The 12681-nt window shown below is 33.2% G+C and overlaps 1 long non-coding RNA gene across 1 annotated transcript in view; it reads left to right on the forward strand.

The window, feature by feature from the left end:
• The window catches only part of LOC148754754 (uncharacterized), a 178923-nt gene that overhangs the window by 61633 nt on the left and 104609 nt on the right, over positions 1-12681 (forward strand). The window contains exon 2 of the long non-coding RNA XR_016019707.1: positions 10265-10343. This is a non-coding gene — a long non-coding RNA (uncharacterized LOC148754754). The remainder of the gene's footprint in view (positions 1-10264; positions 10344-12681) is intronic.

Here is a 12681-nt window from a genome sequence, read left to right on the forward strand (position 1 = left end):
TTTGATAGAACTATATATTGTTAAATTATTACCACCAGTTTTGTTAACATCCATCACCATGCATAGTTACAAATTTCTGGTGTTGTGATGAGAACTTATCTAGTCTCTTTGCAACTTTGAAATATATGAGATAGTACTGTTAACTTTAGTCATCATGCTGTACATTATATCTCCATAACTTATTTATCTTATGACTAGAAGTTTGTACCTTTTCAACATCCTCACTGATTTGGCCCACCCACCATCCCCTGTCTCTGGCAACCACCAGTCTGTTCACAGTGTCTATGAAGTATTTTTGTTGTTGTTGTTTTTACTTTCCACATGTAAGCGAAATCACACAGTATTTATCTTTCACTGACTGATTGTATAGCATCGGTCTTGATGAATGAAGATGGAAGAATGAAAATAACATTGATTGTGGATTCAGAGAGACCGAGATGATTCCCGGTTCTGTTACTCATTATTTGGGACCATCTTCAAGCTACATAAACTTTCTGCACTTTCGTACTCTATGCTTTAATGTAGGGATGATGTTATCCACATCACACACTATTTTGAGGATAGATTTATATGTATAAATATATAAGATTACTTGGCAAAGAACGGGTCTTTGCCAAGTAATAACTGGGGCTATTTTATTTTATCTTTTCCTGTCAACAAGCTTCTTAATTATGACTTTCCAGCATATTCATGCATTTTTCATTTTGAAGATATTTTCTCTAGTCTGTGATTTCTCCATGAGTTACTCATTTTTTCTTATTCCATGAATTACTAAAATGATCATAAGGTTGATCTACCTCCATTTCCTTACCATCTTCTGGTTCCTTATCCCTTGAAATCTGTAACTTACTCCTATCACCATGTAGAATCTGCTAGAGATCTGTTTGACATGCTTATTCACCCATTTACTTACACCACTTCCTTCCTTCCCAAAGCATCTCTGACTGGTTTTCCTAACTTGATTTTTTTTTTTCTCTTGATTTTCTAAAGTTCTAACTTCACCTTCTCAATCCTCACATCAGACTTGTTTACATCTTGCTAATTTTAATAATTTCACTCCTTAATATTATGCACTGTCTTTTCCAATTTTCCCTTAGTGCTCTCTTCTTGAATTAATCTACTTCCACAATTTCTGATAGTCTTTTTATGCATCTTCTAAAGGCTAACTCTGACTAATTGAGCTTCAAACCTTTATTTAAGGCTGGACTGACCATATATCATGGGTATTCAAACATCAAATATTCAATATATTCAAAATCAAATGTTATTGGCTATCAAAACCTGATCCTCTCCCTGGATTCTCTTTCATGTTTTACGGTCTCATAGTCCTTTTAATTTTCCTAAGTGGAAGTCTTCATTAATTTTCAACATGACCCTTTCCTCAAAAGACAGTTTATGAATTCTTGCTATTTCTTACCTTTGGACAGGTTTTTCTGTGTCCGGTACATCATAGTTCCACACTGTTCTTCAAAATGAGATTGGACTACTCTGATCAGAATGGTTTAGAGTTGCCCAAATAAACTTTAGTGAGACATCAAGTGTCTTCTATGGTCTTATTTTGTCAGTCTCATGTGCAAAATTTTATCCAGGCTTCCTATATGCCAGTTACATGGAAATAATGTCCATTCCCCAATTAATTCATCTACTTTAAAACAAACAAACGAACATAAAACTTCCATTCTCTTTCTAATGTTTTTACTACTATTTGTGATGCTAGCTATGCCCTTTCATTCTCCAGAAATCATTCAGGGAATTGCTCAGTCTTCATGAAATACCCAATTATGATTAGTTGATATTTCTTTAGTCAGGGGACATATTGATGTTTTAACTCATTTGGTTTTTTATTTCAACTTATATGGTACTTTATTTGACTAATTTGTGATTTTCCTCTATCATACCATAAAATCAGATAGCTTCATTGTACCCCTTCTTTCAACACACCATGCAGTGCTTGTATATCACAAACATTCAAAAAATGTTTAATAAAGTATATAAAATCAGAAAAAATCAGTGGACATAATTATAAAATGTAATGGAGGTAAACATAAATCTCTTATAATTCATGAGAGGAACACATAAAATTGTGAGGGAGGAACAGAACATCTGCCTAGGAAGTTAAAGAACTAAATAACTTAATAATACTTGGCAATCAATAGGGTGACAGATGTTGCAACATGATTGCCCTCTTATTTTGGAACAAGTTTATATCCATGAAAACTTTGTAATAATTACACCTTAACACAACGATGTTAAAAAAAAAAACTGTGCATAAGTTATAATGTGAACACAGAATCTAATTAATTTTGTATTTTTCAATTGTAAAGAAATCCAATATAAGTTTTAAATATCATTGATTGATATATGAAAATAATACCTTTTTTGGATGTGTGACTATGGATGCTTGTAATAGCATAAAATTACTTGATTAAAAAAAAAAGAAAGAAAGTGCATGAAACTGAAATGCTTTAGCTCCAATCCACACATTTTATGGAAACTAAGGTTCAGGTTCACAAAATCTTTGGAATTTTAGGGAAAAAAATCACTTCTCCTCTATTAGAGATAACAATAGAATATTAATATTATATTTCATTTCAGGATAAACAATCAAGTCTTCAAGACATAAACACCCCCCAAGCAAAAATAGATCAAAATTAGTAAGTAATAAGTTGTTTTATAATTTCATGTATTCTTAATCATCATTAACTATCCTATATTTTTTTCCTTCATTTTTAAATCACTAGAAAGAGAGGTTGGCCTCCATTTACTTTTTTTTTAATTAAAGTTTATTGGGGTGACAATTGTTAGTTAAGTTACATAGATTTCAGGTGTGCAATTCTGTAATACATCATCTACATATCACATTGTGTGTTCACTACCCAGAGTCAGTTCTCTTTCCATTACCATATATTTGATCCCATTTACCCTCATCTACCATCCCTTTCCCCCCTTACCCTCTAGTAACCACTAAACTGTTGCCTGTGTCTATGAGTTTTTGTTTCTTCATTTGTTTCTCTTGTTCTTTTGTTGTTTTCAGTTTCATATCCCACAGATCAGTGAAATCATATGCTTCTTGACTTTTTCTGTCTCACTTATATCACTTAACATAATAATCTCAAGATCCATCCGTGTTGTCACAAATGGTACTATTTCATCTTTTCTTACAGCAGAATAGCACTCCATTGTGTATTTTCTTATGTTATTCCCTATCCCCTTAAAATACAGGTCTTCCCAGTTTGACAATGATGAGAATCGTGATCTTAACTTGTTCAGGAAAAGAGAAAAATGTTCTAGCCGGTGGTCTGTGGGTATTATTATCATCACTTTTGCTTCTTTCAATACACAGTGGACTCTGAGGTCCTTCCTATGGCCTCCTGGTCACATTTGTATTAAGGTCACAAGTGGACTCATAGACAAGTGGACTCATAATCATTAGGTATTTTGATTATGTTTTAAGTATCTTTTACTTGTTTTCTCTTTGTCTCTACAAATGAACCAAGGTTGTTACATTAGCGTCTGGCAGCACGCTCATGTTTGGCGGTAGATTATAGTGGTGGTTCCATCATGAATTTACATGTCTCTACTAATTTGTGGTGATTATTTTACTACCTTTCAGACTCTATCTCAGCCTCTTTCTGTGCCCCACTTATGTTTTGCAACACTAAGCCGGCCAGATAAGTCTAATCAACTGAAGCACTGAGCTTTCTCTACTCTCCAAACCTATCCAAAGCACAATTTGTAAGCCTGAGCTTTTGAATAGATACTGTGGGATTTTTCCTTAGGTAATATCTGTTAGAAACACCCCTTTTCTTAATTAGCCAACCAAATGGTAAGTGATAATAGCTTGGTTTTTGTCTCAGTTGTGTCTTATGAACTATTCTGCCCTCCCAAATTAAGCATTGTCCTTCTCATTTTCATTATGAGTCTGAGCCTCCTATACTCAGAGACTTCCTGTAGGTGCCCAGCCTCATCATGTCAGCGGTACATTAAGGGGGGATACTGGGTTCTTCTTGCCTAAGCAGTTCCCTTTCAGGGAGCCTGAGAAAGTGTACACTTACTGAATGTTCCAGAAGGTTGTAGATAGAAGTCAGGGCATTAAACCTTAATATATCCCCATTTTCTCCAGGCAGCAAGGACATCATCCCTTTAGTATTGTTTCCTTCATTTGGGAAGGTGCGCGCCTGGTTCTCCTTACTCTACATTTTCTCATCTTTATAAAAAGAATATTATGGTGTTAGGGTATTTAGAGTGAGACAATGTTTGTACTTACTTCTTCTTGGGCAAGCTTAAATCAGCCAGTGCCAACCCTGTTCTAAATGATACACCAACTGTAACTAGGGATCCCCTTCCCATACTCTTATAATCTTCATATTTTAAGCATTCATCATCACATTTGCAGCTGTTCTCTGATGAGAGTTCAGAAAGCTGACTCTCACAGTCTCTGGAGTTCTCACTTTGCCAAATTCCTGGTTTAAAGTGCTTAGGTATTCATGCAGACAAATCTATTGGTCATCAAAAAAATTTGGAAAACATCACATACACAATACTTCCCTTTGGAGATTTACAATGGCATTAGCATCATAAAATCTCTAAACATAACTGGTAGGGCATTCTGCTAACTTTGTTTAACACGGCCTTTCTCAAAGCTATTTGACCCTGGAATTTTTTGCTTTTTAAATAATATCTCATAAAAGTTGGATCATATGGAACAAATTCTAAGAACTGCTGCTTTCTATTAATAATGTGGGAGACTCATTTCAATGGGGGGAAAAAAAACTTGGAATACATAGGGGAAATTAAGACTACAGAAGAGCAATATTACCAGCCAGAAAAATTCACATATTTCATATTTTGCTATCTTTTTTCATTTTTTTCAGATATTACCCTTGCTACTGTCCAGTACACGTCAAATGATCAGAAAAATCACATTACTAACCATAAGCTCTCCGATGAGAGTATCTTTGCTTCCATAAGCATACATTGGGGTTATTAGGACCAAAATAAGAATTTAAAAGTTTACTTTTTATTTTTTTGATACACAACATCTAATTTATTTCAAAATTATTGCTATCCTTATGTGATTGCAAAAACTCAATTTATAAAATATTGTACTATTTTCACAGGTTATTTTATATTTTTATTATGATTTTATTTTTTAAAAACAATTTAAAGTTCACAGAAAAATTGAGGCGAAGATGCAGGGATTTCTCACGTATCCCCTGCCACCATGCATACATAGCCCCTCCAATTATCAACACTTCCCAGCACAGTAGTACATTTGTTACAACTGCCAAATCTACATGAACACATCATAAATACTCAAAGTTCACAGTTCATTACAATTTACTCTTGATGTTGTACATTCTATGGATTTGGTATAATGACATGTATCCATCATTATGATATCATACAGGGTATATTCACTGCCATACAAATTCTCTGTGCTCTAACTATCCATCCTTCCCACACCCTATATTTTGTGTTTTTAATAGGAACTTAAAGTAAGAAAACATTTGACTTGATCCTATCTACCCCATACAGTACTGCCATAATTGCTTATCAATAAAAGCACGATACTTTATTAATCAAATTATGAAAATATAAAATGCATGAGTTAAATGTTAAGATGTCCAAGACAAAAGGACAAGCAATTTATCATTTTTAATATAATAATTTAAATGCTTTCTCAACTCACTTATCTCAAATAGTAAAGTTACTCTTATTGAGCTCCTAAGGAATTGGTCTGTGGCCTTCAAATTTTATCCCATTATGTTGTCTTAAACATCTCACATTACAGGGTCATCTTTTCTGGTGATGTCTAATAGGTCCATATCTTTTTGGAACAAGACATTATGATGAATTAATGCTTTTACTTCCGACTCATAAGGACTTTCTGCTTTATGAACGCTGCTTTGAAGCTGACACCTTCAATTCCTTTTCAGTTTTTTTTTTCTTGTTTTTTTTTTTTGCCCCTGATCAAATTCTAAACCTCATTTTAAGGTAACAAAGAAAAACGAAGCTATTTGCATTTCAATTTCAATTTTCATTAATATTTTCATTTAAAAAATAATTACTCTTTCAAAGTAACTGAAATTTTGAAAAATGACAATCTTGTGGGAGACGGACCCATACTTTTCCATTATTTTCACTTTTTCATCCCTGTCTTTTCAGACTTATGCCACATCTATTTGCTATTCCATCTTTGCAAAGTCTGACTGGCCATGCTATAGTAACATGCAATAAAGTGTGTATTATGAAAGACTAATAATACAGCGACTTCTAAGTATTTATTAAAATACATACTGTTATTCAACATTAAAGGAACTTCAGAAGTATACTTTGCACATTATTCCTTAAGTCACCACATGCAAATTTTGCGGATTTAGATACATTTTTCCCCCACCCCATATATTTCAATTCAATTCAATCTATCAGACATATGATAAAATCAGAGTATTGTCATACACTTCAGTAGGTGGTGGGATATCAGAACTAATTAAGTCTCTGCTGCCTCTAAAGTCCTCTAGGTTATGAAAAACAGATAGATATGTAAATATTTTGACTTTAATTTTTTTTTTTTAATTTCTAAAACAGATTTATAAATTTTATACAGGATCACAGTATAGGAAAATTAAATACCATTTTTCTCAACAATTGTTATCAAGAAGAGATCAGAGTAGACCTAGGCCTTGAAGAAAGTTTCTTCTTAGTTGCAGTTTTCTGCTTCATTTGATATATTTTGCAAAGTGTAGACCCACCATTATATTACTTGTGTTGGTAGACACAGATAGCATTCAGTAGAGACCTTAAATTTTGTTTCAGAAAAACAGCTACAGAAAATAAAAGATGAATCATTAGAAGCACAAGAGCAACCACTTATGAAACATGTAAGATCAGAAAAAAATATCGGTTCCTTCTAAATGTTTGAAAGAAATATATTAGTTTATACTTTACATTTTAAAATAATAACTGTATCCCCAATAGTACTTTCAAACATTATGCCCAATAGTTAGTTCATTTTTTTAATTAGAAATTTTAATTTTCTGAGTCATCACCATTATTAACATCATAATCTCTAAATAAATACCTTCCACTGTTCAGTTTATATTTGATTGGGTGATAATGCAATTTGATATTTTGGTAGCTTTGTGAATACATGGAAAGCTTTTAAAAATAATATTCTATTCTAAAAAGAATATTACTGTTTTATTGGTAAAATAAAATATATCTTATAACTTAAATAACTAAAAGAAAATTAACACACTATATCTTTCATAATGTTGGATTTTGGAAAAAAAAAATTTTTGAAGTAAGTTCATGGAATTTTGTTCCATGCTCCATTATGTATTGTTCCTGAACACATCATGCTGATTCATGAATTCTTAGTGTCTTTAGGTATGTCCTTCCATCTTGGAAAGCTCTCACCATCAATCCATCAGCTAAATCCCTGTCTATCTTTCAGCCCTTATTGAATAAAAAAACCCCTCATTTGTAAAACCAAGCACTTGAGCTTCTACAGTTTCCAGTGTTAATCACTGCCTCCATAATTCTGAGCCTGAGTCTTATTCATATTTCATATTTCTCTCTTCTTACACTTTATATTGAAATGTGCTTACATGTCTACCATACCTTGTTTTGTATTTCAATTTCTATTAACTGGCACAATATTCTTATATAGCAGGTGCACCAATAAGGGAATCAATATGAACAGTCTAATTTAAATATATTCAAAACTATGGTCTATCTGTATAATAATATAGCCACTTATATTGGGAGAAGTAAGTGTGTTCCAGCATTTCTTTCAGAAAAAATGACTCTGTATCAGCCTATTTTCCTTCAGTATTTTTGGGAAGTACTCACCTGTGTCAAAGTTAGAGGGAAATGAGGAAGAATTTTTGTATGTGGGGAAACAAGGGGAGGACAGACTACAAAGTACAAAGAATAAAAGTCAAATATTAGACGTATTAATCTAAGGATTGTTTAGATTGAAGGCACCTCTAACTCAATGACCAGACTTTTATAAATACCAGTCACCAGTGCATATCTATTTTTCACTATGATACATCACTCTATCCTAGTTTTACACTCTTTGGTTGTCGAATCATAGAACTTATTTTCCTTGTTCTAATTTCATGCATATTGTGCCTTTTTCCTATAATGAAAAATATATGCTAGTCTGACAAGCTGAATCTAGCTCAATTAACAGTTAAGAATTTTATAATAAATGAATCCAGTTGTATTCTGTTCTATTGGAACCGAAACACAAACTTCTTGCTTGTGTGGTATGTGTCTCTTAGTAGCATGAGGTTGCTCTTTTTCACTTTGAGAAAGTGTTGCTGTTTATGGGGACTGTATAAAAAACAATGAAATATCATTAACTTAGAGTTTTGGTTCTCCATTGTTTAAAGAAATTTGATCTTATGCTTTCTCTACCTTATGCTATCACCCAAATTAACACCAAATCGCCAGCAAAGCAGGATCCAGAAAAGCAATGGCTTTGGAAGATAACCCCACTTAGCTGTACCCTCCTTGTGTTGCCCCATTTGTTCATTTACTCATTTATTCACACATTCATTCATCCACTAATCAATAATTTACTACTATGTGCCAGTGCTATTGAAAGAGATGCAAAGAAAAGTAGGATTCCATCACTGTATCAAGGAGCATACAGTCTAGTCTAATAAGGAACCACATTAGAGGTATATATGAGGTATGATGAGGGCACCCAGGGATAGAAATCATGTATCTGTTGAAAGTGGAATAAATATGAGTAAATTATTAATAGTAATGGCATTTTGATATTGTTTACAAAGGATGTAAATGAACAAACGCAGGAGCCCCATCATGGGGTATCACGATGCTGTAACTACACCACATTAGAAAACTCACTGTAAAACAAATTGTGTTTTCCCCAATATATCTCAAGATAATGTTACTGAAACTGTAATCTCTGCTCTCTAGAGGTGCTCTAATATCCTTGGATCTTCAGGTCTAAACGTGGAAAACAATGTTTGTTCTCATTGCATTTCTTTTATGGAATGACAGAATATATTTTTCAAAATGAACTTTACTTAGCTACTAAGGAAGAATACAATAGTACAGTTACACACACATATACACATACATACAGAATAAGTTTAAAAGTCTTCATATTAGTATATGTAACTACTTAACAATTCTACTTGGTTATCTAGTAATTATTTTAAACCATAAATTTTCAAAACAAAAATCTTAATTTTCAAAGCAAACATCCATTTTAAGTCAAAAATCTAGGAATTATCCTTGATTCTCCCTTTTCCAGAGCCTACATCATATTCATCAACAAATGCAAAAATACTTCCTCCAAAATATATTTATTTCACTTTGCTTCCATGGCCCTCACCTTAGCTAAATATCATCTGGATTACCACAACAGCTTCCTAATTTGTCCCATGGATCCAATTTACATACACCATTCTTAAATCCATTCTGCACACAGGAGTTAAAAATTATTTGTTTTAAAAAATTTTGTCAAGTTCAAAAAGGGGTAGAGGAAGGAAGGAAGGAAGGAAGGAAGGAAGGAAGGAAGGAAGGAAGGAAGGAAAGAAGGAAGGAAGGAAGGAAAAGGAATAGAAGAAAGGAAGGGGAGAGGAAGGGAGCGGAGGGGAAGAGAGGAGAGGGAAGGGAAGGGAAGGGAAAAGAAGAGAGGGAAGGGAAGGGAAGGAAAGGGAAGGGAAGGGAAGGATTCCAAAGTTTCTCCCTTCAAATTAAATTTAAACTTATTATCTGGGCTTGTAAAATCATTTTGCTTCTATCCCTGCTAATCTCTCTAGTTGTAGTCAGCAAGAGTATCCAGTATCCACTGGCTATGCTCCAGCCACAGACTCCTCCAGGTTCCTCCCATAGCCAAACACTGTCATACCTGTGACTTTGGCACTTGTTATTTTGAGTTCCCTTGAATCTCTCCCTTCATTGTTGCCCTTGGCTGTGTTATTCTCAAAGGTCACTACAAATCTATCTAATTATTTTGTTCACAAAACTTACAGCATTCTGGACTTGTTGTCTTTGCATATTTAATTTTGTCTTTCACTAGAATATAAGCTGCTCGAGGAAAGAGCGGTATTGCTTTTACTTACCACCAGGACCCCAGTAGCCAGCGTGCTATCTAGTACACAACAGACATAAAATAAATATTGTTACATATTAATGATCTTAAAGTAATTCAATTTGAGCTGCATACAATCTGGTTTTCTTACTAAATATAGTTTTGTGTTTCTTTTATCCATAGATGCCTCTGTTTTTTCAATAAGATTCACCTACTTAGACCGCTAACATAGGATGATTTCAGAAGGAATATGATTCCACAAGTAAGATTTTCTAATTTTTAACCCCACCTAATTCACAAACATTCTAAATAACTTTCTCACAAATGAAAAATGTAATACTGATATAAAAGAAAAAGCAACACATTTTTATTGTATACAAAGATATTCTAAGGAATCGTCTTTCATCAAAATCCAGAGTATGGCTAGTTTTTGAGGCACAACATGGCATTGGAAGGGCATGACCTGATAGAAATTCTGTCAAAGATTGCTGATAAATGTTGCTTTCAGTGAAAGCAAACTGTGAGAATTGCTGGCTACTTTAAGAGGAGTTACCAAATCATCCAGAGTGAAATTATTTTTTTGTCATAGGCTGTATTTGAATGTCAAACAAAAAAAATGTTTTCTATAAAAATAATCAATTTATCCTTTAGGAATTGCTATTAATATGTATTTATGTATATGCAAAATTCAATAGTGAATAATATAATATATATATATATATATATATATATATATATATAATAGTGAATAATATATATATATATATATCAGATATATTTTAACAGTGAAGATAAAAACATAGAAAATATAGGCAGGTCTTTAAAAATGAAGGTCTTTCAAGTATGTCATTTATCAACAATTTTCTAAAATTTTTTAAAAAGATATATTATTTGCATCTGCAACAACAGATGTATTAATGAAGGTCCTGCCAGCCTTGCTCCATCTGACACATTTAGGCATTTATGTAAGAACAGGCATACATCAGGACAAGAGAAGTGTTTGGTTTTCACTTGTTTCATTTAAATCTGTCATCTGTCTTTTAGCTCTTGAATCAGTGTATAAGTATAATGAACAGATTTAAATGCTCAATATGCCAGAGGCAATAAGCAATAAGCATATTTAAAAGTGAAAAAAAATACAATCAACTCACTTTATGGAATTAACTCTTCACTCTCCCAGTTTTCACTTAGTCTTTAAATAGAGACATTCATTTGATATATATGTATTTTTTTTCCCTGCTGAGAGAAAACATACTGCTATACAGTGTGTATAACAAACACTGACATTTATCTTTCCTTCTGTAGAGATTATAATTACTTGCAACAATTTCAAAAATAAACGCATTAAATGGCTAAATTTTCTTACATGTTAACTAACATCATTTAGTTTATTCAATTATAAACTCTCAGCCATCATTGTAGTCATCAATCGACATGTACCATTCATTTTTTCATATATTTACATAATTTAAACCAGATGCTTTCACATGGTATTATATTTTGCATATTCATACTGCTCAACAATTATTTCAACAAGTATTTCCTAAGTGCTTAGTATACACTGAGTATATTCTAGATGCTGACGGTACAGCAGCTAAAAACAAATCCAAAATTTACCATCTTCTATGTCTCCATTCCCCTGAATAACTACTCTTTTCTCAAATCACAATGAAATACTACCGCATTTTGAAAATTTAACTCAGTTTTAATAACAATTTCTTTTAATTATAGTCTATTCTGCTGTCCATCCCTCTTACATTCTGAACTAGTAAGAACAATATTGGTCTATCTATATGTCTCTTCTCCAGATCTTCCTGTCCTCAATCTTACAAACTCTCATTCCAGACCTTGACCAACCAGCTAAGGTATTATCCACTGCCTGTGATTCAATGAGTATTCTAAAACAGATTTTATTTCCATTCAAAGTGGATGATCAGCCAATACTCAAGATTCCCTCCATTGGGAAGATTTCCTTTGTCACAGTATTTCAAAGCCACCTCATATACCAAACCAATCCATTCTTGAACCAAGCTCTAAGTCTTTCACTAGGCGATCATAAGGGAACCCCCATGAAGCATAAATATGAGCACTCTTAGAAATTAACTTTGGAAGTGCTGGTACAACAGTGGTGGTTGACAAGAAAGTTCTGAGCCACCAACACATGCAGCTTTCTTAAATCCTCTGGTTCTGCTCAGTTGATATCCAGAATATCCCACTTCATTTTACAATGGATTATCCAGTTCTTTCTGGGCTTACATGACCTATGATTTTTTTTTTTTTTTTTTTTTTTTTGGTAGATCTGACATTAACCAGCTCATAATGAGCAGTTCTGACACACTTGATTTACAATGGTTGGACTTGCTGTCTTAGCATGGTCCAGTAGAATGTCAGAAGTTTCTGGAAAGTTGTATAATTCTCTGACACATGTAATGTGGATTTATTCTAGAGTTTAGTAGGCTTAACTGCAATTCTTTCAGTGACACTCTAATATCATAGGATCATATTGCTCAAAGTAGCAAAGTATTTGTACCATAGCCTGTTTTTGTTCTCCTGAACTGCTATGATGAAAGATTCTCTCTCTCTCTCTCTCTCTCTCTCTC

The sequence above is a fragment of the Rhinolophus sinicus genome, chromosome 17 (genome assembly GCF_057876585.1).
Source record: "Rhinolophus sinicus isolate RSI-liver-muscle chromosome 17, RSI-T2T, whole genome shotgun sequence".
Taxonomy (NCBI): domain Eukaryota; kingdom Metazoa; phylum Chordata; class Mammalia; order Chiroptera; family Rhinolophidae; genus Rhinolophus; species Rhinolophus sinicus.